Source organism: Rana temporaria (assembly GCF_905171775.1).
Source record: "Rana temporaria chromosome 3 unlocalized genomic scaffold, aRanTem1.1 chr3z, whole genome shotgun sequence".
NCBI classification, from domain to species: domain Eukaryota; kingdom Metazoa; phylum Chordata; class Amphibia; order Anura; family Ranidae; genus Rana; species Rana temporaria.
Window position 1 is genome coordinate 298,564 of NW_024404431.1, and position 25,492 is coordinate 324,055.

A 25,492-nucleotide genomic window follows, 5' to 3' on the forward strand; every position below is an offset into this window, starting at 1 on the left:
TGGTGGCGTAAGTGCGGCGTACCAATGTTAAGTATGGCCGTCGTTCCCACGACAACATTTTTAAATTTTACGTCGTTTGCGTAACTCGTCCGTGAATGGGGCTGGACGTAATTTCCGTTCACGTCAAAACCAATACGTCCTTGTGGCGTATTAGGAGCAATGCACACTGGGAGATTTCCACGGACGGCGCATGCGCCGTTCGTGAAAAACGTCAATCACGTCGGGTCACATAACATTAACATAAAACACGCCCCCCTGTCCCACATTTGAATTAGGCGGGCTTACGCCGGCCGATTTACGCTACGCCACCGCAACTTATGGAGCAAGTGCTTTGAGAATAAAGCACTTGCCCGTCTAAGTTGCAGAGGCCTAACGTAAATCGGATACGTTACGCCTGCGCAAAGTTACGCGGATGTACGAGAATCTGGCCCATAGTGTACAGTATATATATATTTGTGTAAAGACTGGCAATAGAAGTATACCTGTCCCCTTGTTGTTATCTCACAGACACTATACTAGATAGCTTGGCCTGTAACACAGTGTGCTTACGTATGTTATGCTAGTTTTAGCTCAGGGCTCAGTAACCAGCATAATCTAGAGTCAAGCCGATGGGGGAGGAGCAGAATGTGGGCTGCAGGAGGAGATAGGAAAGTATTCTTTTTCTTTTTTTTCTTTTTCATTTCTAGTACATGCAAAAAAGTAACAAAAAACGAAAAAGGGTACAACAACACATAGTATATTCACCTCTTATGTATATGCATATAAATAATATATCTCAATAGCAGGTCTATTTCCCGCCCTACTTACACCTCATAAGAAGGTCTTGTTGTCACCTCTTATTTTTGTATAAATCTATTTCTAATATAATATCTATACTCCTGTTATTTTAATCTTATTAAACACACAAGACATTACCCAGTAACCTCCTATCCCTTGACCTATCAAGGAAGGGGGGAAAAAAGACAAAAGGGAAACTCCTCAAGATAGGGAAGTATTCTAATAATGTCAAAATATTCCCAAATATATTTTTTTAGAAAATGAATATCAGCATTAAAATATGGATTTTGGTGATTGATGGGGGTTTCTCGCCCTTGAAGATCCAGGGTGGTCCTGGAGGGGCCCATACGTTTAGGCAGATAGTATGTGTTCCTTCATTAAGTGAACACAAAAATGTTGGTAATACAGATGTTCTTTGCTGTGTAGTGTTCTTTGGAATTTTGTGGTTTACTGATTAAGCAACGAGTAAAACATGTTAAAACCACCACTCAACCACCACTTGCTAAACACGTTGCAGGCACTTTGAATCTGTATAAAAACAAGTGTTAGGCAGTGTCGCTTGGGGCCCCCCTAAAATCCATACAAGGTCTGGAGGTTCTGGTATTGATTTAGGGTGGGACCTTATGGTTTAAAATGTAAAAAGTGCCATGGAGTCCCTTTGTCCATTTTTTTTTTTCCATACCTTGCCTTTTAGCCTTGAAAATAGGGATAAGTGATTTTTACAGATTTGGCTCTTATTGACCTCAATAAAGTTGATATGTTGATATAGTGATATGTTTGCTGAACATCATATGAACCAAACACAGTTATGTTCATCTCCTCCCTACATAATACCAGATGCCACCTTGCAGACATATAAGGGAAATGATGGCAAGCTTTCCTCCAAATTTGTCCTCCATCATAAATGGATGTTTTTTGAATAGCACAATAGAAGAAAAGTATCTAAAGGGTGTATCTCACAGTAACATATGCAGTGCTGGTGTAATTTGATTTCTGAAGCAGGACTGACGCCTATATATTTCTCTCCCTAAAACCAACACCAGGAACCTTTCCCTAAAGTATTTAAAGCAGAGTGACTTGCTGTGCTATGTAGATCGCTGAGTAATTTGATTTCTGAAGCAGGACTGACTCCTATATATTTCTCTCCCTAAAACCAACACCAGGAACCTTTCCCTAAAGTATTTAAAGCAGAGTGACTTGCTGTGCTATGTAGATCGCTGAGTAATTTGATATCTGAAGCAGGACTGAGTCTGACTCCTATCTAATTCTCTCCCTCAGAGCAGCAGCAGCGCCAGCCTTTCCCTACCCTATCTAAAGCAGAATGACGTGCTGTGCTATGTGCCTCTAGCTAATATAGAGGCTGGGTCACATGCTGCACTGGCCAATCAAAGCCATGCCATTAGTAGGCATGGCTGTGATGGTTTCTAGGTCACACGAGTTAAACAAATGTTGATTGGCTGCCCTGGTTGCCGAACACCGAACCCGAACTTACAGTAAATTGTTCGGGTTCGGGTCCGGGTACCAAAAATCCAAAAGTCCGGTACGAACCCGAACTTTACAGTTCGGGTTCGCTCAACCCTATTCATCTCAGATCTAATGTTCTCATTAGAGATACAGATATCACTTGGAGGGAAGTGTGGAGATTGCTGGGGCTACCCTCAGTATATGTTGTCATCTAACCATCCAGGGCAACCCTATGTTCCTCTCATCCACTATTCACAAGGTCTTTGACGTCTGGCACATTCATGACTTCACCAACATACCTTTTCTTTATCATGGCAACCCTGCTAGATTCAAGACTTTTCAGATCCTCTCAGGTAAATACTCCTTGCCGTCATTACACCTCTTCTACTACCAACAATTAATCAGTTACCTAAAACCTGTTACAGCTCTCAGGTTGATCCTCTTCAAAAATGTTTTATTGATGTAGTGCTCCAGAGAGATGATTACTCTATCTCCAGCTTCTACTCTCAACTTATTACACATCAGTCAGACAAATACCATCTTGCCCCATTCCAGAAGTGGTCTGCTATCTTCAATGACACTGAACTTCCAGAAAAGATTCTAAACGGCTACCGCTACATTAATAAACTTACGGTGCCAGAGACTTGGTGGGAAACGCAGTTTAAAATCATTCATAGGGCATACTACCCTTTTCGCACCAGCATGACGGACTCCACAAAATCACAATGCCCTTAGTGTTCACTACCTCGTCCTAAACACTGCTTATGGGACTGCCCAGCTATATCCACTTACTGGGACTCTGTGCTTGCCGACATGTTTAAAGTCAACAGGACCCGGCTGCCCAAGAAACCTTTACTGTGCCTATTGGGATGTGAAGTACCAGCTTCCACAACTTCATTAACAGCATCAACTATTCTTACACAATGGACCTATAAATGCCTACTGGTAGCTCGTAAAATGCAATAGTGTATCATGGCCTAGGCCAGCAAGGCCCAGGCCTAGGGCAGCACTTTGCAGGGGGGCAGCACGGAAAGAGTCCCCACCGGCTTGTGCTACACTGTTAGTGTAATGCAAGCTGCTTCAAATTTTGACTGTCCTATCAGCCTGGACCACAAACCTTACTCACTGTGCTATATGTTTTCTGCTGCACCATTGGCATGGCTATAGCTTCTTAGTCCTCTCCATAAAATTATCATACATTTGTGCTTAAAGTAGAACTATAGGCAACACTTTCTTTTTTCATTTTGGATATAGTAAGGGGGGTTATAGCCCCTGTCAGTTTATTTTTTACAACCCTGTCCCATTGCAGAGATTTCCCAAACAGGAAGTGAGAGGAAATCTATGCAAATTAAGGGAATCCATTGCCCCCTCCTCCAGGCTCTAAGAACTAGTGTCCCCACTCAATAATTTCAGGGTGGGTCTTAAACAGAAAGGGGTGTGGCCTTGACAGGAAGGGGTTGGTCATATTTTTAAATTAGGGGGTGCACGAGTTTAGTCAGGTCTAGGGCAGCACGAAACCTAAATACACTACTTTTAAGATGATCATGTGCACCCGGATCAAGACCTCACCAACTTGCCATCCAGCTGTAAAATGGGGACTATTATCACTTTTTAAACTAAAGAGACTAGATACCATTGTGTTGAACTTTCGTTCTACGCATCGCTTCTTTGCCAGATGGCTAAAATATATGGAGTTTACATTTATTCGTAAGGGAACTTTCCTCTGCTATGCGCCCTTTCCGATACACTGACTGGTATCTGAAACGAGACCTCACCAACTCTTTAGGCAAACTTACATTGCCTGCCCTGTCTAAGCCATTTGACTCCCCAATAACCTAATCCTTTGCACTCTTAGGGGGCTCCTGACTGGCCCTAACCCCCTTATCCCTGACGGGTAGCTTTGCTTCTTACTCTTGCTCATGTACGATTCTCTGATTTCATCACTTAGACCTCCGCATTATTTGCTGGAGTGTGCGCCACGTCCAGCAGCCCCCCCCCCCCCCCGCTGTCTTTTTGGAAAACACTGAAGACAGCAGGGACCATTCACTTCCTGATTCCCTTACCGAAGATGGTGGCAGCATCCGAGGACCGAGGGACGGGTCGGCCTCGGCTGCCAACATCGTGGGCGCGCTGGACAGGTAAGTGTCCTTATTTTAAAAATCAGCAGCTGCAGTATTTGTAAAAAATAATTTGGTGGACCTCCGCTTTAATTAAATTATGAGGTTGATTTACTAAAGTGCACTTGGAAGTTCAGTTGCTGTAGATCTGAGGGAAAGATTTGAAATGAGGGGAATCTCTGCTGATTTTATCATCCAATCATGTGCATGTACAAATGTTTTTTCTTTTCTTTGCATTTCCCCCTCAGATCTACAGCAACTGCTCTTGCAGTGCACTTGTAGTACACTGTGAATTTGCCTTTAGTAAATAACCCCCACTCGTTGCTTCCACCCCTGAGGGTATTTTATTTTATTGTAGGGCTGTTACTAATTAAAATTTTTGTGTTCGATAAAAAAAATGTTAATCGACTAATTTTATTAATTATAACGCACATATAGAGCCAACTACTTTTAGCTGATCTCCTTTCAGGCTGATTTCCAGTGCAGCTACCAACCACTGGAAAAATGGATAGCAGGATACAAAAACACACAAAAGCAGCGCTCGATGGTAATTGCATTAAAACTTTTATAATCTTCAAGTAGGTAACAAAATAAATATTGCACTGGAGATAAAATCGATGTAGCTACATAAACTGTAAAAATGGTGCGAGTAATACCAAATGGTAGCAAAAGCAGTCATAAAAACATGTAGCTAAGTATGATACTGGTATAAAAATTTGTAGAATGATACCACTGCTGAATCCAGATGAGGAGGGGTTAACATCAGTCCATCAGCATGTAGATGTCACATGAAGGGAACTATCACAACTCCCAGTGGATGGCTGTAGAATCCCAGGTTGATAGAGGAAAGTGATAGAGGGAAGTGTAACAGCCCTTGCGTGTGGCAGATAGTAAGGTCCCGCCAGCATGCAGATTTGAGGGCACAGCAAAGGAGCCCTTCAGATGGACACGGCAAGCCCCGCCGGTGTTTCCGTGACGTCACCGGATCTCCGACCGAACTCCCTGAACTCCCTGAAAACCCAGAAGCTGGCAGAGAGGTGAGTACCGATTAAAAGAATTTTGAACGATCAAAAAAAATTATCGAGGAATTAATAGTTAATTTCCACAGCCCTATTTTATTGTAAAAAAAAAACAAGTCACAGCTGAGGAATTTTTTAATAATTTTATATTTATTTGCAGTTTCCTCTGTTATATGTCTACAAGGTGGTAACTAGTGGCATGGTAGTTTGGTCTGTGGACATGTGGACAAAAGCATTGTGATTAGCAAGAAACGAAAAGTAAGAGCAAAATGGTTTTACAAAGATATTCAAACACAAAGAGTTATTTAGCACGAGGCAACAGAAAACATATTTTTGGTATAGCAAGATAAGGATTAGAAGCTACTTTCATGTGATTTATGAAATCTCACTATTATCAGATTTTATTTTATCTTGGTATCTTACAGGATAATAGTTTGCACGAAATAAAACCATTTCAGCTCTTGTACCTTATGGACAGTGCATTTTTCTTTTAAATTACACCATGGGCCTGTTTATTCAGCAATAATTTATATAATTAGAAATCTATGGTCACAGCATACACTGTCATTTTATATTATCACTATTGTAATAGCAATGTAAACAATAGTTATTTTTGACAAGCTAAGCTTAGTTGAAAATCTCCTTTCTCGTGGTAAATTATAATAGTCTTCTAGCCATCTTCAATTAATCAATCAAACTTCATGGATTCCCAGCATGCTTTGCGGCTTCTCCTCTGCTGTTTACCTTCAATTACTAAAGACTACATATCCCATAGTACCTTGCTATCTGTAAGCAGATAGGATGAAGGGAAACATCATGTAAAATAGGTGTGGAACACTAATGTCTGTACTTACATTTTGTAGCAGTGCCTTAGTCAAAGTGCCCGTGTACAAGTGCCAAACACTCCCAAGAAATGAACTACATTTATACATGAGGATGTCTCTATGAAATGTGTATGTAAATAATGTAACATGCTAAAGTCTTGGAATCACTAGTGAAAAGAAGTGCCTCCAAAAGTCCTTGTGTGTCTTCTTTTGGCAGTTACAGTATATTTGGTTTTGTGGGGTGGGGCTTCACAAATTCCTTTGACAGGCCAACAGATTTATTGTATTTCAGTTATGTCCTGTCTATGCCTAATAATCTGAACAATATTGAAGTTTGTGAATATCCTCAAACATTCCCTATACCCCGTGTCACCCATTTCACAGAGCCTGCCTTCTGAAATACAGAAAAGCTGGGAGGTGGAGTTTCAGGAGGCGGAGTCAGTACAGGAATCACTAATGGGTGACAAATTAGTGTCTATACACTGGGTATAGGGAATGTGTGAGGATCTTCACAAACTTCAATATTGTTCAGATTATTAGGACATAACTGAAATACAATAAATATATATCTGTTGGCCTGTCAAAGTAATTTGTGAAGCCCCACAAAACCAAATATACTGAAACTGCCAAATGAAGGCACACAAGGACTTTTGAGGCACTTCTTTTCACTAGTGATTCCTAGACTTTAAAATGTTACATTATTTACATACACATTTCATACTCATGTATAAATGTAGTTCATTTCTTGGGACGGCCCGTGCCACACCGTTGACAAGTGTTTGGCACTTGTACACGGCACTTTGACTAAGGCACTGCTACAAAAAAGCAAATACAAACATTAGTGCTCCACACCTATTTTACAGGATGTTTCCCTTCATCCTATCTGCTTTCAGATAGCAAGGTACTATGGGATATGTAGTCTTTAGTAACTGAAAGTAAACAGTAGAGGAGAAGCTGCAAAGCATGCTTGGAATCCAGGAAGTTTTATTGATTGAAGATGGCTAGTAGACTATTAGAATTTACCACAAGAAAGGAGATTTTTAACTAAGCTTAGCTTGTCAAAAATAATTATTGTTTGTACTGCTTAACAACCAGCTATTTCTTAACACAGAATTCAAATAGGTCGATTATTTTTCGACAGTTTCAAATTCTAATGATTATGAAAACTGAATGAAATTTAACAAAAGTGAAACAAAACTAAACAAATTCCAAAGCCAAACTAAACAAATTCCATAACGAAACAAAATTAGTAACATTACAAATCTATCCAAAACAAAACATTTTTTTCCGTTCTGTACTCCTATTGTATATCAGTAGAATATACTGTTGATAATTTTATTTTAAAAAGTACTCAATGTGATTGAAAACTTATGGATCATGTGTTTTATTGTTTGTGAATAAAATTAGTTTATTTTACTCAGAGGCGTTGCTAGGCGAGTGCGGGCCACACCCGGTGACACCTGCCAGAGGGGTGACACCCGTGGGTAGCAGCACCTCTAACACCGCCCGCTGTGTACCTAAGCGGCACGGACCAAAGCTGTCTCCTCCTCTCTGTTTACATCCAAAGATGAGGAGGAGCCTGCGCTCAAGGGACACACAGTGTGTGTATCTGTCAGCGCTGTTCTGAGGTATGTAAGGGGGGTCTGCACTGAGGGGGGTCTGTACTGAAGGGGAGTCTGTAATTCTGGGGGTCTGCACTGGGTGTGTCTGTATTGAGAGGGGATATGTAATGCTGGGGGGTCTGCACTGAGGGGGGTCTGTAATGCTGGGAGGTCTGCACTAGGGGGTGTCTGTATTGAGGGGGGTCTGCACCGCTAGGGGGGTGTCTGTACTGATGGGTGTGTATATTTGGGTGGGGGTGTCTGCACTGATGGGGGGTCTGCACTTGGGTGGGGGTGTCTGTACTGATGGGGGTCTGCACTGATGGAGGGGTCTAAATTGAGGGGAGGTCTTTACTGAGGGAGTGTGTCAGTGAAGACTGAAGTCCCATCCACTACCACAGGAACCCCCTCTTCTATTAGTTGAGAGCAGAGGCCCGTGGCACTCTGCTCTGTTGCCAGCTCTTCTGCTGGGTTGCTGTGAGTGGAGACCACAGTCCCATCCCCCGATATCAGATCAAGCTGCAGTTGTGTGCAGCGGCCAGTAGCATCCTGCCCTGCTGCCAGTGATTCAGCTGGGAGTAAAAGCTTTACCTCCCTGGAACTCCACATCATCCGCTTTGGCTTTAGGGATGGCAATCTCCATATTTTCCACTGTCGATTCATCAGCCAGAATTTCAGAGTTGTCATCTGAAATTTCCTCATAGTCCCAGGCAACGGGAGCCCCACCCTGCTGCTGAGCAGTTTATAAAGGAAAATGACTCATGGGCTAGTCATGGACTTTATCGGCATGATAGGTTGGTAAAGATAAGAATCGCCACCAAAAAGGTAACTTTATATATAAAAAATATTTATTACAAAAGAATATATAATTTAAAAGTTTTTTCTCCAAGAATTACACATGATATCTGACAGACACAGCGTTTCACAGTGATTGAAGTGACTTGTTCATAGACAATTATGTATGATTATAGTACAAAAACAACCAATGTAACTACAATTGGAGAGAATAAATAGCGTCCTAATACGGACTAATACTATTAAACCATAAATGAATAGAATAGCTTCTGGAAAAAAGTTTTCAACAACTGGAGATCTTAACACTTGCGCTGAGTTGATCGGAGTCCCGACATGTTTCGCGCTAACCAAAAGCGCTTCCTCAAAGGGCCTTAATGAAGGAGCAGTTAAATACAAGGAAAAATTAGCTCAAGAGTGGCTTGGCATGGTGCTCTTTAAATAGAGAGCTATACAGCAAAAGATGGCAAGGAGTTAGATTTAAACCCCCAACATCATAAAATAGCAAAGGAAGACGGTAAAACAAGTGCTTCAAAAGATTTATTTTACAAATGAGGGTTAAGGTCTGGAGGTAACAGAGCTATGTTAAGCCAAGAAGCAGTCCTAGTGCTAGAACAGCAATGGTAAATACCCAGAGAACTCCAGGAGACCAAAGTCGGGGACCACCCAAAACGGCCAGTCGCAATAAAGTATGCTGACAACAGGTGCCGATGGTTAGTGTACCACCCCGGAGGCTTCTAGGTGCCGATGGTTAGTGTACCACCCCGGAGGCTTCTAGCCTCCGGGGTGGTACACTAACCATCGGCACCTGTTGTCAGCATACTTTATTGCGACTGGCCGTTTTGGGTGGTCCCCGACTTTGGTCTCCTGGAGTTCTCTGGGTATTTACCATTGCTGTTCTAGCACTAGGACTGCTTCTTGGCTTAACATAGCTCTGTTACCTCCAGACCTTAACCCTCATTTGTAAAATAAATCTTTTGAAGCACTTGTTTTACCGTCTTCCTTTGCTATTTTATGATGTTGGGGGTTTAAATCTAACTCCTTGCCATCTTTTGCTGTATAGCTCTCTATTTAAAGAGCACCATGCCAAGCCACTCTTGAGCTAATTTTTCCTTGTATTTAACTGCTCCTTCATTAAGGCCCTTTGAGGAAGCGCTTTTGGTTAGCGCGAAACATGTCGGGACTCCGATCAACTCAGCGCAAGTGTTAAGATCTCCAGTTGTTGAAAACTTTTTTCCAGAAGCTATTCTATTCATTTATGGTTTAATAGTATTAGTCCGTATTAGGACACTATTTATTCTCTCCAATTGTAGTTACATTGGTTGTTTTTGTACTATAATCATACATAATTGTCTATGAACAAGTCACTTCAATCACTGTGAAACGCTGTGTCTGTCAGATATCATGTGTAATTCTTGGAGAAAAAACTTTTAAATTATATATTCTTTTGTAATAAATATTTTTTATATATAAAGTTACCTTTTTGGTGGCGATTCTTATCTTTACCAACCTATCATGCCGATAAAGTCCATGACTAGCCCATGAGTCATTTTCCTTTATAAACTTCGTTCAGGACGTGGCATATGTAAAAAATTTCATACATCCACATGCGCACTACATGTGAGGTTGTATCAATCTTTTTGATCTGCTGCTGAGCAGAGTCTAGCAGCTGTCTATAGGTGATCTCCAGCTTCCATTCCTGGATGGCCAGAAACTCCAAATCTTCCTGTGCCCAGTGCCCTTCCGAGACATTCAATTTTTGCTCTCTGTGCTCCATTATTTCCTCCAAGCACCACTCCCAATCACTCCTAAAGTCAGGATCACTGGACATCCTCCAATACAACAATCCCAGGCCATCATAGTCATAGCCTTCCGTGGGGCTGTCATCCACTGACCACGGGCACTCTCGGGCTACATACCACCGGAGGGCTCTGTAGCTCTCGTCCAACCGCATCTCTGCCTGGATCAGCCTGCTTAACTCGGCTGTCCACTCCTGCTTCGGTTGTTCCCCCAACAACGGCATTCGTACGTCATACTGCGGCCAGTACCTTACATGGATGGAGGGGAGGACCTTCCCCTGGTGTTGCTGCTCAAGACGCTTCCTTCCAGAGTTGGCAACGGATCAAATCCGACCATCCCAGCAGGGCCTCCTCTGATACTGGTCCTCTGTGCTGTATCCGCATCTCTTGTAACCTCCTTCTGAATTCCTCTTACATGGCGACTGGTATCTGTACCTCTCCTCTCTCTTCAGTTGGTGCTGCTGTGACTTCTGCTGCTGCAGCACCTCTTTGATGTAGCCAAGTTGCATCCACAGCCACTATAACCAGCTCTATGATCTCCGGTGGAGGGTTAGGACCATACTGTGCCAGTCCTCGTTTAACCACTTCCAGACCTGCGCACGACGATGTACGTCCTCTTTTTAAAGATGGATATCTCGGTAACGGCAGCAGCTGCTGCCACAACTGAGGTATCCATCTTTAGTGCGCGCGGTCCTGTACACGATAACGGCGGTCTTCGTGGCGGATTCACCGCGAGATCGCCGTTATCGGTGGTGGGAGAGGGCCCCCCCTCCCACCGCTCTCCGCCGCTTACCAGAGCCGTCGGTAGCGGCGGAGGAGATCGGGTGCGTTCGGCTGCTGACTGGGGACTAGACTGAAGGAAAAATCTCCTTCGCCCATCCCCATAGCTCTGCTGGGCGGAAGTGACGTCAAAACGTCAGTCCCGCCCAGCCTCTTAAAGAAACATTTTTTTTTTGTAATTTGAAAAAATTACTATTAGTTTCAATTTTTTTTTCTTGCATTTTAGTCTAATTATGAGATCTGAGGTCTTTTTGACCCCAGATCTCATAGTTAAGAGGACCTGTCATGCTTTTTTCTATTATAAGGGATGTTTACATTCCTTATAATAGGAATAAAAGTGATCAAATATTTTTTTTTTCAGTGTAAAAAGTAATAAAATAAATAAAAATAAATAAGAAAACCAAAAAAAAATGTTTTAAAGCGCCCCGTCCTGACGAGCTCGCGCGCAGAAGCAAACGCATACGCGAGTAGCGCCCGCATATGAAAACGGTGTTCAAATCACACAAGTGAGGTATCGCCGCGATCGTTAGAGCGAGAGCAATAATTCTAGCCCTAGAGCTACTCTATAGCACAAAAAATGCAACCTATAGAATTTTTTAAACGTCGCCTATCGAGATTTTTAAGGGTAAAAGTTTGACGCCATGCCACGAGCGGGCACAATTTTTAAGCGTGACATGTTGGGTATCATTTTACTCGGCGTAACATTATCTTTCACAATATATAAAACAATTGGGCCAAATTTATTGTTGTCTTATTTTTTTATTCAAAAAAGTGATTTTTTTTCCCAAAAAAAGTGCGCTTGTAAGACCGCTGCGCAAATACGGTGTGACAAAAAGTATTGAAATGACCACTATTTTATTCTCTAGGGTGTTAGAAAAAAATATATAATGTTTGGGGGTTTTAAGTAATTTTCTAGCAGAAAAAAATGTTTTAGGCCTTGTACTCACGGCAGGACATGTCCGATGAAAACGGTCTGCAGACCGTTTCCATCGGACATGTCTGGCCGGGGACTGCCCGGGGACTTCTGTTCGATGGCTATACACACCATCAAACAGAAGTCCGCGCGTAAACAATACGCGGGGCGTGTCCGCGGTGTCGCCGCGTCGATGGCGCGGTGTTGCCGCGACAATGACGTGGCGACGTGGGCGGCCCGCCTTTAAAATGCTTCCACGCATGCGTCGAAGTCATTCGACGCATGCGAGGGATGGCGGGCGGCAGGACATGTACGGTAGGTCTGTACAGACGACCGTACATGTCCGGGCGGACAGGTTTCCAGCGGACTGTTTTAAAGCAAGTCCAGGAAACAGTTGTCTGCTGGAAACCTGTCCGATCGGCCCGAAAATGGTCCGCTCGGGCCAACACACGGCCAAACATGTCTGCTGAAACTGGTCTGCGGACCAGTTTCAGCAGACATGTTTGGTCGTGAGTACGGGGCCTCAGTCTTACAAACACCAAATCTGAAAAACACCTAAGGTCTGGAAGTGGTTAACAGCCCAATCAAAACTTTCCTCCTCGGGTGTCCTGTCTGTTACGCTGGGCCTTTCAGCTCTATCCATTTCGACAAGTTCTGTGATAATGTCCCTTTTCTTACGGTTGCTGGCCGGTCTGCCCCGGCTCTCCAGTAAGTCCTTGAGGGAAGAGAGCTTCACCCGTTCATACTGTCTCTCCATTGTCCTGTGTCCTCTTGCAGCCGTCCTTTAAGTCTGTGGAATCATCCCACTGCTGCCACCAATTGTACCGGGCAGGGGTTAACGCCGTTTACGATATTCCATTCCACCAACCCACGACAGCTTATTGACACTCCACAATCTGGCAAACATGGTCCATATGGATTCCCCAGAAAATGAGACACACAGCTCTGTTCTCTGGTTCAAAACAGAATAGAGTTTAATGACAAACTCAGGCTCTCTTTATACAGTCAGTAACCAAGTGAACAATGAATTAACTCCACCCACAACATTACACAAGGAACTCAATACACATTTTTAGTCAGACTATCTGGCACCGAATCTACATGAGTTAATTAATATCATTTACCCAGACATTGTGACTCCACGATAAGCTTTTCTCACCTTCTATACAATCCACATTCCTTTAGTGAACATAAGTCAGACATCTGACCTTTAGATGGTGCTAAGTCACATCACATATTATCATCAATAGACTGTCACACAATACAGTGTCAATTAGCATAGCACAATGAAATATCTTAGGAGCCAGACTTAATTAACACAATAGACAATAGAATGCAATCACAGCAAGCTTCATCACTACAGCCAGGTAGCTGGAGGTGATTAACATCAATTAACATCTTAACAGTATGTGTCCCCACATTGAATGAATCACACTATTATTGACTGGTTGTGTTCAGAATTAACCACCTGTAACATTTCAAGATATCCTGCAATACATTGTGAATTATCATTACTGTCCCATCTCATGTAATTCAAGATATCCTTTCTCAGTCATCCTATGCCCCTAGTGGACATAGGATGACCCTAGAGTCATTGGTGAAGCTAAACCAGGAGTACCCCACATCCTTCAAGAGCCTCTGGGTCCCACGGGCACCTACGGTTACAGTCACTGACTGGCATCATTGCTGGGCACTGTTAAGCATTCCCCTGATGATCAGTGCCCTGATTAACTGTACAGAGGTCTCCCCTGTGAGGAGATGCCGCTGATCGGCTCTCCTCTCCTCACACTTTGTCAGTGTCAGGTGAGGAGAGCTGATTACTGACACTTCAGTGTTTAAAGAGCCATGTCATCGGCTCATTACCGAGATCAGGGTTGTGCCATGTTCCAGGGACACAGCATGCCCGCAATAATCACATTGCATGTCCCCGCAGGCACACAAGAGTGGTGGGACTGGGCTGACATCATATGATGTTGTCCCAGAACGGGAGGTGGTTGAAGAAAGCAAGAGGGCTAGGAAATTAAACTAAACTGAGGGCCTTATTTCAGAACTTCCCACTCTCATGACATCATATGATGTTCTGGACTTTGTGGAGTGGACTTTGTGGAGCATCATTCAGATATCTTTTTTCTTTCCAGCCAGCAATTCCCTACAATGTGAAAGCTATCCTAGCAGCTAATTAGCTGCTGGATTGCTTTAACAGGCACTGGGAGGGGATTCCCCCCTCCCGCTGGCCACCAACGCATCTCCAGGCTCTTTAATCAGGAAGAGACTGATCCTGCAGTGGCACCAGATTACCACAGAGCTGGCCAAGGCCCGGGTGATCTCCTGACCAATGACGTCATGATGTCACTTCAGGCACTGGCAGATGTAAACACTTCCATTTTTTCCCTAGAAAGCATAAATCAATGTTTTTTTTTTAAATCTTATGCTTTCAAGGTTAAAGAAGAAATCTGGGGACTTACAGACCCCAAATCTCTCCATAAATGGGACCTGTCATGCCTTATTTCTATCACAATGGATGTTTACATTTCTTGTGATAGTAATAAATGTAATAAAAACAATTAAAAGGGACAGCGTAAAAAAAAAAAAAAAAAAAAAAATTATATTAAAAGAAAAATGTTTAAAGCGCCCCGTCCCCTTGTGCTCGCATGCAGAAGTGAATGCATAAGTAGGTGGAGCCAGCATATGTAAATGGTGTTCGCACCACATATGTGAGGCATCACCGTGAATGTCAGAGCGAGAGCAATAATTCTAGTGTTAGACCTCCTCTGTAACTCTAAACTGGTAACCTGTAAAATATATTAAAGCATTGCCTATGGAGTATTTTAAGTACCGTAGTTTGGTGCCATTTCATGAGCATGTGCAATTTTAAAGCATGACATGTTAGGTATCTATTTACTCAGCATAACATCATCTTATATATTTTACAAAACATGGGTTATATATTGTGTTTTTTTGCATCATTAAAACTCATAAAATTGTATTTGTTCAAAAAAAAGTGTGTTTCTCTTTCCGCTCTGTGTTCTGACCAGCTAGAACCTGGGCCAGCAGACACAAATCTTTTCCTGTTGGGGCCGAGACCCCTAAAATTTAACTGTTCGGGAAATAGTGTACTGATATATGATGTCCATTTTAATGACATCTCACTGCAGGATTACATTCCCTTAAGGAGAAGTATGCCAAGTACCTTCCACACAGCAGAGGATGTTATGCCGCCAAGCGCTTCCGTAAGGCCCAGTGCCCAATTGTGTAGCATCTGAAAAACTCCCTCATTATTCATGGCAGGAACAATGGCAAGAAGCTGATGACAGTAAGGATTATAAAGTACACCTTCAAGATCATTCACCTACTGACCGGTAAGAACCCCCTGCAAGTGTTGGTGATTGCCATTATTAACAGCGGCCCTGTGAAGATTCCACCCATATCGCTAGAGCCAGAACAGTCAGAAGACAGGCTGTGTAGAGTCAATCAGGCTAGTTGGCTCTTGTCTACTGGAGCTCATGAAGCTGCCTTCAGGAACGTTAAGACAATTGCTAAGTGTGTCGCTGATGAGCTCATCAATGCAGCAAAGGGCTCCTCTATAGAAGGGCACAGTCAATACAAGATACAGTGCATCTGGAAAATATTTACAGCGCCTCACTTTTTCCACATTTTGTGATGTTACAACCTTATTTCAAAATGGATTAAATTCATTATTTAACTTAAAATTCTATCAACAATACCCCATAATGACAACTTGAAAGAAGTTTGTTTGAAATATTTGCAGATTTATTAAAAATAAAAAAACAAAAAAATCCCATGTACCGGTACATAAATATTCACAGACTTTGCTAAATACTTTGGTGAAGCACCTTTGGCACCAATTACAGCCTCCAGTCTTTTTGAATATGATGCTACAAGCTTGGCACACCTATTTTTGGGCAGTTTTTCCCATTCTTCTTTGCAGAACCTCTCAAGCTCCATCAGGTTGGATGGGGAGCGTCGCAGCACAGCCCATTTCAGATCTCTTCAGAGATGTTCAATCGGGTTCAAGTCTGGGCCATTCAAGGACATTCACAGAGTTGTCCTTCGCCCCAGTCTGAGGTCCAGAGTGCTCTGGAGCAGGTTTTCATTAAGGATATTTCTGTACATTCATCTTTCCCTCGATCCTGACTAGTCTCCCAGTTCCTGCTGCTGAAAAACATCCCCACAGCATGATGCTGCCACCTCCATGCTTCACTGTAGGGATGGTATTGACCAGGTGATGAGCGGTGCTGGTTTCCTCCAGACATGACACTTGCCATTCAGGCCAAAGAATACAATCTTTGTTTCATCAGAGCAGAGAATTTTGCTTTTCATGGTCCTTCATTTGGCTTTTAGTAAACTTCAGGCGGGCTGTCATGTGCATTTTCCTGAGGAGTGGCTTTCATCTGGCCACCCTACCATACAGGCCTGATTGGTGGAGTGCTGCAGAGATGGTTGTTCTTCTGGAATGTTCTTCTCTCTCCACAGAGAAACGGTGGAGCTCTGTCAGAGTGACCATCAGGTTCTTGGTCACCTCCCTGACTAAGGCTCTTCTTCCCTGATCGCTCAGTTTGGCTGGACGGCCCTGTCTAGGAAGAGTCCTGGTAGATTCAAACTTATTTTATTTACAGATGATGGAGGCCTCTGTGCTCATTGTGACCTTCAATGCTGCAGATATTTTTCTGTACCCTTCCCCAGATCTGTGCCTCCATACAATCCTGTCTCGGAGGTCTACAAACAATTCCGTGGACTTCATGCCTTGGTTTGTGCTCTGACATGCACTGTTGTGGGACCTTATATAGAACGGTGTGTGCCTTTCCAAATCATGTCCAATCAGCTATATTTACCACCGGTGGACTCCAATCAAGTTATAGAAACATCTCAAGGATGATCAGGATTTTTTTATTTTTAATAAATTTACATCGATTTCAAGCAAATGTTGTCATTATGGGGTATTGTTTGTAGAATTTTGAGGAAAATATTAAATTTAATGCATTTTGGAATAAGGCTGTAACATCACAAAATATGGAAAAAGTGAAGCGCCGTGATTTCTTTCCGGATGCACCGTAGGGTCACTAGAAGCCATTTTCAGGAAAAATATAGGGCCTGATCCTCAAAAGGGATATGACGGCGTAACTGCTGTTACGCCGTCGTATCCCTGTTCCTAACTATGGAACTGATCCACAGAATCAGTTTTCCATAGTTAGGCAGAAGATCCGGCATGTGTAAGGGACTTACACTGACGGATCTTAGGATGCAGTACCGCATCCGCCACTGGGGGCATTTCGTGTCGAAATGCCGCCTCGGGTATGCAAATTAGCACTTACGGAGATCCACGAAGCTTTTCAGCTTCGTTTTTTCTCTGTAAGTTTTAGTTTGCAAACGCAAAATTAGGGCTGCTTTTACAAAGTGTAAACTGTTTACACCTTGTAAAAACAGACCTTTCTTGCTAGCAACGCATTTTTTTTTTAATTTTTAATTTTTTTTTTGGCGCCGTATCTTTTTTTTTACCCGACGCAACTTTATTGTCCCGTCACAATCCACAAAGCCCGACGTAACGTAATTTTGCGCTATGCACGTCGGGAAAATGACGTCACGAGCATGCGCAGTACGGCCGGCGCGGGAGCGCGCCTCATTTAAATGGGAATCGCCCCCTGGAGAAGAGGAACGCCTTGCGCCGGCCGGATTTAAGTTACACCGCTCAAAATTTCTAGGTAAGTGCTTTGTGGATCGGGCACTTAGGTAGAAATTTTGCGGCGGTGTAACCTAAATAGGAAAAATTACGTTACGCCCGCTGGCTGAGGATTTGGCCCATAGAGACTTGTGTTCGACTCGAATATCGTATGTTCGATCGTTCGTCGAATTACAAACGTTTTGGGCCGTTCGTGCCAAATTCTAGTTGCGTTTCACAGCCCAGTGCATTGCTGGATGATGATTGGCCAAGCATGCACCATGACCCGCATGCTTGGCCAATCACAGCTTGCAAAAAACGGAGAGCCATAATTGGCCAAAGCCAGGGTGGCTTTGGCCAATTATGGCTCAGGGGGGTTTAGTACACGCCCCACACTATAAAAGGCCGTCTGCAGGTCGGCCTTGTGTAGTGTGTTGCGGTGGTTAAAAGAGAGAAGATAGAGAGAGACAGTGTCATTTTTAGTAGGTAGATAGAGCAGACAGGCAGGCAGGCTAGTCAGTTAAAGTCACAGTGTGCAGAGGATATATATGCATCCCAGGTGTTGTATATATATATATTTATACACTGTATAGTTTAGCTAGATCTGCACTTCCTAATTTACTGGCAGGCAGGTGATTGTGCTAGCTGCAGTATTCTCACATGGTGTACTGCCTGTGTCCTCTGCAGTGTGCACCTAAAGCTACATGGTGTGTACTGCCTGTGTTCTCTGCAATGTGCACCTAAAGCTACGTGGTGTGTGTACTGCCCGTGTCCTCTGCAGTGTGAACCTAAAGCTATGTGGTGTGTGTACTGCCCATGTCCTCTGCAGTGTGCACCTAAAGCTATGTGGTGTGTACTGCCTGTGTCCTCTGCAGTGTGCACCTAAAGCTACGTGGTGTGTACTGCCTGTGTTCTCTGTAGTTTGCACCTAAAGGTACGTGGTGTGTACTGCCTGTGTCCTCTGCAGTGTGCACCTAAAGCTACGTGGTGTGTACTGCCTGTGTCCTCTGCAGTGTGCACCTAAAGCTACGTGGTGTGTGTACTGTCCGTGTCCTCTGCAGTGTGCACCTAAAGCTATGTGGTGTGTACTGCCTGTGTCCTCTGCAGTGTGCACCTAAAGCTACGTGGTGTGTACTGCCTGTGTTCTCTGTAGTTTGCACCTAAAGGTACGTGGTGTGTACTGCCCGTGCCCTCTGCAGTGTGCACCTAAAGCTATGTGGTGTGTGTACTGTTTGTGTCTGTGCTATCTTTCTCAATGATTTTCATCCATATTGCAGGGACCAGACATTACATTAAAGCCGCAAGCAGTTTTAAAATACTTTTTTTCTTATAGTAATCTCATTTTGTGCAGGGACAGTTCTAAACACTAGTGTTGCTCACGAATATTCGTATTGCGAATATTCGGCTCGAATATAGCATATTCGAGTAATCGTGCTATATTTTGAATTTCGCGGTGAATATTCGCAATTCCGAATATTCGATTTTTTCCAATTTTATTTTTAGAACAGATCACATCCTAGATATCTCCATCGACGTCTAAAAGCATTGCTGGTATGATTAGAGACCTTGGGGCGAGTAGCTGAAGCGTTCATTGTATTTTGCCGAAAAATCGCAATGCGATTATTCGGCAATCGCAATATCGCGCGATTATTTTCTTCGCCCCTATCTTCCGCATCAGAGCGATTTTTTCAGTTTCATTTTTAAAACAGATCACATCCTAGTGATCTCCATAGACGTCTAAAAGCATTGCTGGTATGATTAGAGACCTTGGGCCGAGTAGCTGAAGCGATCATTTTATATTGCCGAATATTCGCAATGCGAATATTCGGCAATAGGAATATTGCGCGATTATTTTCTCCGCCCTTCTTTTGCATCAGAGCCAATCAGAGTTCTCCTACCACAGTTGTCATAGGTTTGCAACCAATAGGAACCTGCCTGCACGGACATTATATAAGGTCACTCCCAGCACCATTTCATTGCAGATTCTGAAGGTGGCTAGAGAGTGTGGAGACTGTTTCTGTGTTCCTGGTTGTGTGTGCCTGTTTGATCTAGCATCATCATCATTGTCCTTCATTGATACTTAGTGATTTCAGTGCATATTTTCCAGATTATCAACTGCTTTTTTCAAAGCAATAGACCCAAGAGCTTTTTTCAAAGCTAAGTTTTGTGCTGTGTTGTTCAGCTTGTGTTACTGTTTGATCTTGCAGCTTCGCTTTTCAGTGCTATTTGCTAGTAATTTCAGTGCACATTTTCCTGAGCTTTTCTAAAAGAGCTTTTCTAAAAGCTAAGTTTTGTGTTGTTCAGGTTAGTTAGATTTCTGTGTAGTAAGTGTACATACTGTTAGTGTACATTTATTTCAGCTAGCTTAGTTTAGTGTGTGTTTAGTGTCTGTGTTTTGTGTTAAAAAAAAATATTAGTTAGTGTTTGTTTAGTGCATTTTTTTTAATTTTTTGTAGTCCTTGTCTTTGGTGTACTAGTTTTATTATAGTTTAGTAGCTGTCTGTGTACGTCTTTGTCTGCGTGCCTGTCTTTTAAAAAAACACAAAAAAAACATTTTCCTCACATTTCCCCCCCCCAATAAAGTTTACCCCCCCCACACACATCAGCAATTATGAGCGGCATCCGTGGCCGTGGCAGCAGGGGTAGGGGAGTTACTCCCAGTGCTGGGTCGCTGCCAGCATGGGGTACCTCTCGTGCCCCTACTAGTGGTAGAGGATCGGGTGGAAGGGGACTCCGCCTCATGCGGGATTTTTTTCCATCGGGCAGCCGCCCGATATTGCCATCTCAGGCTCAAGTAGTGGTGGACTACATGGGGCACAGCAGTGCCACTGAGTCGTCGGTCCCGACTCCCAGTAGTACCACCATTACACCGGTGCCTGTAGTACCCCCCCCCCCAGTCCCCAAGAGTCCAGCATCTTACTCTTCGACAGCGACAGTGAGAGGGATCTCTTGGGGGAGGCCGTGCATCAGGCAGACCTCCAGCTCTGTCCTGATGGTCAGGACCTTTTTGAAGGGATGGATGAGGAGGATGGGATACCTGCTGGCAGTATCCCAGAGACATCCCTTCAAACTGGTGCTGCTGTTTTGGTGCAGGAAACAGCAGCACCTAGTCAGACCCAGGCGTGGGTGAGGGGACAGCGGAGCCAGGCTATCGGCTCCATGTCAGTTGGTTCCCTCAGACCACAACATCTCAGCCCTTGGTCTGACATCTCTGGGGGCGAAGAGGGTGACCCATCATGGTTGCCATCTGACTCGTTGGCTCACTGCGTCAGAGACGACGGGGAAGGTAGGCACCCTGGGGAAACGGTGCGCCAGGTCACCACCAGGGAGACCATCGTCAGGGTCTCCACTGGTGATGGCAGCAGGAGGTGTCAGCAGCAGCAGCAGCAGCAGCAGCAGGCAGCTCCACCTGTGCGCACCGAGTCCCAGCAGGTGCAAGTCAGCGTCACCCCATCTGACAGGAGGGCGGCGCTGAAGTCACCTGTCTGGAACTACTTCACCCTGGTGGCAGACAACCCTACCGTGGCCGTCTGCCAGATCTGTAAAGTCAGGGTGAAGAGAGGGAAGTGTTTGCCTCGGGTGGGTACCACAGCCCTGAACCAGCACCTGAGGATCAACCACTGGCGGGTGTATGACGAGATGAAGCGTGGTGGTGGTAGCAGCGCCACCACAAGTGAGCAGGGTACAGCAGCCCCTGCCACAGCTTCATCTCTTCCCAGCATGTCATGCCCCCCCGCTCCCTCTAGTAGAGGTACTGGTACCGGCAGCCAGACCTCTACTTTGACAGTACCCTCCTCGTCTGTGTCCCGCACTGCTGTCCGGCGCCAGGCGTCGATTTCAGACGCCTTTGAACGCACCACTCCATTCCCCCCTGGAGACCGACGTGTGCGTTCCCTCAATGGGCTCCTGGCAAGGGTTATTGCCCAACATCTGCTGCCCTTCAACATAGTTGACAGCAACCCCTTCAGGCAGATGTTGGAGCAGGCCCAACCCCAATGGCGTGTCCCCAGCCGTCATTTCTTTGCCAGGACTGGTGTCCCTGCCCTAAACCAGCACATTGTGCAGAATGTAACCCTGTCGCTGGATCACGTTGTCAGCGACAGGGTTCATCTGACAATGGATGACTGGACCAGCAGGCATGGGCAGGGGCGCTACATCAGCTTCACGGCCCATTGGGTTTCCCTCCGAGGCCCCAGATCTTGTGGTGCCGCCCCGGGGTGTCCAGGGGAGAACTGCTGGTCTCCCTCAAGCCACTGTCTCCGCAGCTGCTGAGCCTCCCAGCAAGCGCCCCCGTAGCTACTCAAGTGTGGGGCACGTGCGCTGTCAGGCCCTGCTCCAGCTTGTTAGTTTAGGGGACCGGAGACACACTGGACAAGAAGTGCTGAAAGCACTTCAGGCTCAGGTCCAGAAGTGGCTGACACCCCGAAGGCTCCAGGCAGGTATGGTTGTCTGCAATAACGGCAGCAACCTACTTTCCGCCCTCCATGCTGGCAGTCTGACCCACGTGCCCTGTCTGGCACATGTCCTCAACCTGGTGGTGCAGAAGTTCCTGCGCACTTATCCCGGGTTGAGTGACATTGTGCCAAAGGTGCGTAGGATTGCCAGCCACTTCAGGCGCTCGCCAACCGCTACCGCGTCCCTGTCCGAGTTGCAGCGGGTCAACAGGCTGCCCCTTCACAGGCTGATTGTGGACAGTGTGACGCGGTAGAACTCCACCCTCCACATGCTGAAGAGGTTGTGGGAGCAGCGAAGGGCGGTGAAGGAGTACCTGCTGGACCTAGGCACTGAGAGGACTTCACTACAACTCCCTTTCATCACCTGTGCGGAGTGGGGGCAGATACACCAGGTCTGCCAAGTGTTGTCCTCCTTCGAGCAGGCGACCAAGATGGTCAGCAGTGAGCATGTCGGCCTCAATAACGTGCTGCCAATAGTGTTCATGCTGGAGAGGACACTAGATTGCCTGCTCGAAGCTGGGGAGAGTGCCTTGGTGGAGCAGGAGGAGGCAGCAATGCTCCACCGAGACCAGGGCCAGGACGAGGAGGAGGAGGATGATGATGATGAGGAGGTTGCTGGTGTCGTCCCGGAGTCAGGGCCTGGTCAGGAGGGAGAGCCGGTGTTGGGGGGCACCGATAGTCTGGGGGTTGGGCATCTCTGAGCGTGACCAGCAGCGCCTCAGGGATGAAGAGTCGGACCTCATTGACCTGGGCAGCAGTGAGGAGTCACAGCAGGCTGTGCTCTTCCCCATGGCTGCCCACATGCTGATATGCCTCAGGAGGGACCCCCGGGTTAAGACTAGTGTTGCTCACGAATATTCGCATTGCGAATATTCGACTCGAATATAGCATATTCGAGAAATCGCGCTATATTTCGAAATTCGCGGTGAATATTCGCAATTCCGAATATTCGATTTTTTACAATTTTTTTTTTAAAACAGATCACATCCTAGATATCTCCATCGACGTCTAAAAGCATTGCTGGTATCATTAGAGACCCTGGGCCGAGTAGCTGAAGCGTTCATTGAATTTTCCAGAAAGATCGCAATGCGATTATTCGGCAAACGCAATATCGCGCGATTATTTTCTTCGCCCCTATCTTCCGCATCAGAGCGATTTTTACAGTTTCATTTTTAAAACAGATCACATCCTAGTGATCTCCATAGACGTCTAAAAGCATTGCTGGTATGATTAGAGACCTTGGGCCGAGTAGCTGAAGCGATCATTTTATATTGCCGAATATTCGCAATGCGAATATTCGGCAATAGGAATATTGCGCGATTATTTGCTCCGCCCTTTTGCATCAGAGCCAATCAGAGTTCTCCTTCCACACTCGTCAGAGGTTAGCAACCAATAGGAACCTGCCTGCATGGACATTATATAAGCTCACTCCCAGCACCATTTCATTGCAGATTCAGAAGCTGGCTAGAGAGTGTGGAGGCTGTTTCTGTGTTCCTGTTTTCCTGTGTCTTTGTTCCTGATTGATTTATATCATCACCAGCATTGCTATTTAGTGATTCCAGTGGATCTTTTCCAGTATATCAACTGCTTTTTTCAAAGCAATAGACCCAAGAGCTTTTTTCAAAGCTACGTTTTGTGCTGTTTTGTGCTGTTTTGTTCATTTGTGTTACTGTTTGATCCTGCATCTTCGCTGTTCAGTGATATTTGCTAGAGATTTCAGTGCACATTTTGCTGAGCTTTCTAAAAGAGCTTTTCTAAAAGCTAAGTTTTGTTCATCTTGTGTTACTGTTAGATCTTGCAGGTTCGCTGTTCAGTGATATTTGCTAGGCCTTTACAGTGCACATTTGTTTAGTTTTTCCTAAAGAGCTTTTCTAAAAGCTAAGTTTTGTGTTCAGTTTAGTTAAATTTTGTGTAGTAAGTGTACACACTGTTAGTGTACATTTATTTCATCTAGCTTAGCTTAGTGTGTGTTTAGTGTCTGTGTTTTGTGTTTAAAAAAAAAAAAAAAAAAAAAAAGTTAGTGTTTGTTTAGTGCTTTTTTTTTTTCTTTAATTTTGTAGTCCTTGTCTTTGGTGTACTACTTTTCTTATAGTTTAGTAGCTGTCTGTGTACGTCTTTGTCTGCGTGCCTGTCTTGTAAAAAAAAAACACAAAAACACATTTTGTTCACATTTCCCCCCCCCAATAAAGTTTACCCCCCCCACACACATATCAGCAATAATGAGCGGCATCCGTGGCCGTGGCAGCAGGGGTAGGGGAGTTACTCCCAGTGCTGGATCGCTGCCAGCACGGGGTACCTCTCGTGCCCCTACTAGTGGTAGAGGATCTGGTGCAAGGGGAGTACGCCTGATCCGGGAGTTCTTCCCATCGGGCAGCCGCCCGATATTGCCATCTCAGGCTGAAGTAGTGGTGGACTACATGGGGCACAGCAGTGCCACTGAGTCGTCGGTCCCGACTCACAGTAGTACCACCATTACACCGGTGCCTGTAGTACCCACCCCCAGCCCCCAAGAGTCCAGCATCTTACTGTTCGACAGCGACAGTGAGAGGGATATCTTGGGGGAGGCCATGCATCAGGCAGACCTTCAGCTCTGTCCTGATGGTCAGGACCTTTTTGAAGGGATGGATGAGGAGGATGGGATACCTGCTGGCAGTATCCCAGAGACATCCCTTCAAACTGGTGCTGCTGTTTTGGTGCAGGAAACAGCAGCACCTAGTCAGACCCAGGCGTGGGTGAGGGGACAGCGGAGCCAGGCTAGAGGCTCCATGTCAGTTGGTTCCCTCAGACCAACACATTTCAGCCCTTGGTCTGACATCTCTGGGGGGCGAAGAGGGTGACCCATCATGGTTGCCATCTGACGCGTCGGCTCACTACGTCAGTGACGACGGGGAAGGTAGGCACCCTGGTGAAACGGTGCGCCAGGTCACCACCAGGGAGACCATCGTCAGGCTCTCCACTGGTGATGGCAGCAGGAGGTGTCAGGAGGAGGAGCAGCAGCAGCAGCAGGCAGCTCCACCTGTGCGCACCGAGTCCCAGCAGGTGCAAGTAAGCGTCACCCCATCTGACAGGAGGGTGGTGCTGAAGTCACCTGTCTGGAATTACTTTACCCTGGTGGCAGACAACCCTACCGTGGCCATCTGCCGGATTTGTAAAGTGAGGGTGAAGAGAGGGAAGTGTTTGGCTCGGGTGGGTACCACAGCCCTGAACCAGCACCTGAGGATAAACCACTGGGCGGTGTTTGACGAGATGAAGCGTGGTGGTGGTAGCAGCGCCAC

The 25,492-nt window shown here is 45.1% G+C and overlaps 1 pseudogene; it reads left to right on the plus strand.

Moving 5' to 3' along the window:
• The first annotated feature begins 4,309 nt into the window (after window positions 1–4,309).
• Window positions 4,310–15,747, plus strand: LOC120921715 (annotated as a pseudogene).
• Window positions 15,748–25,492: the final 9,745 nt, after the last annotated feature.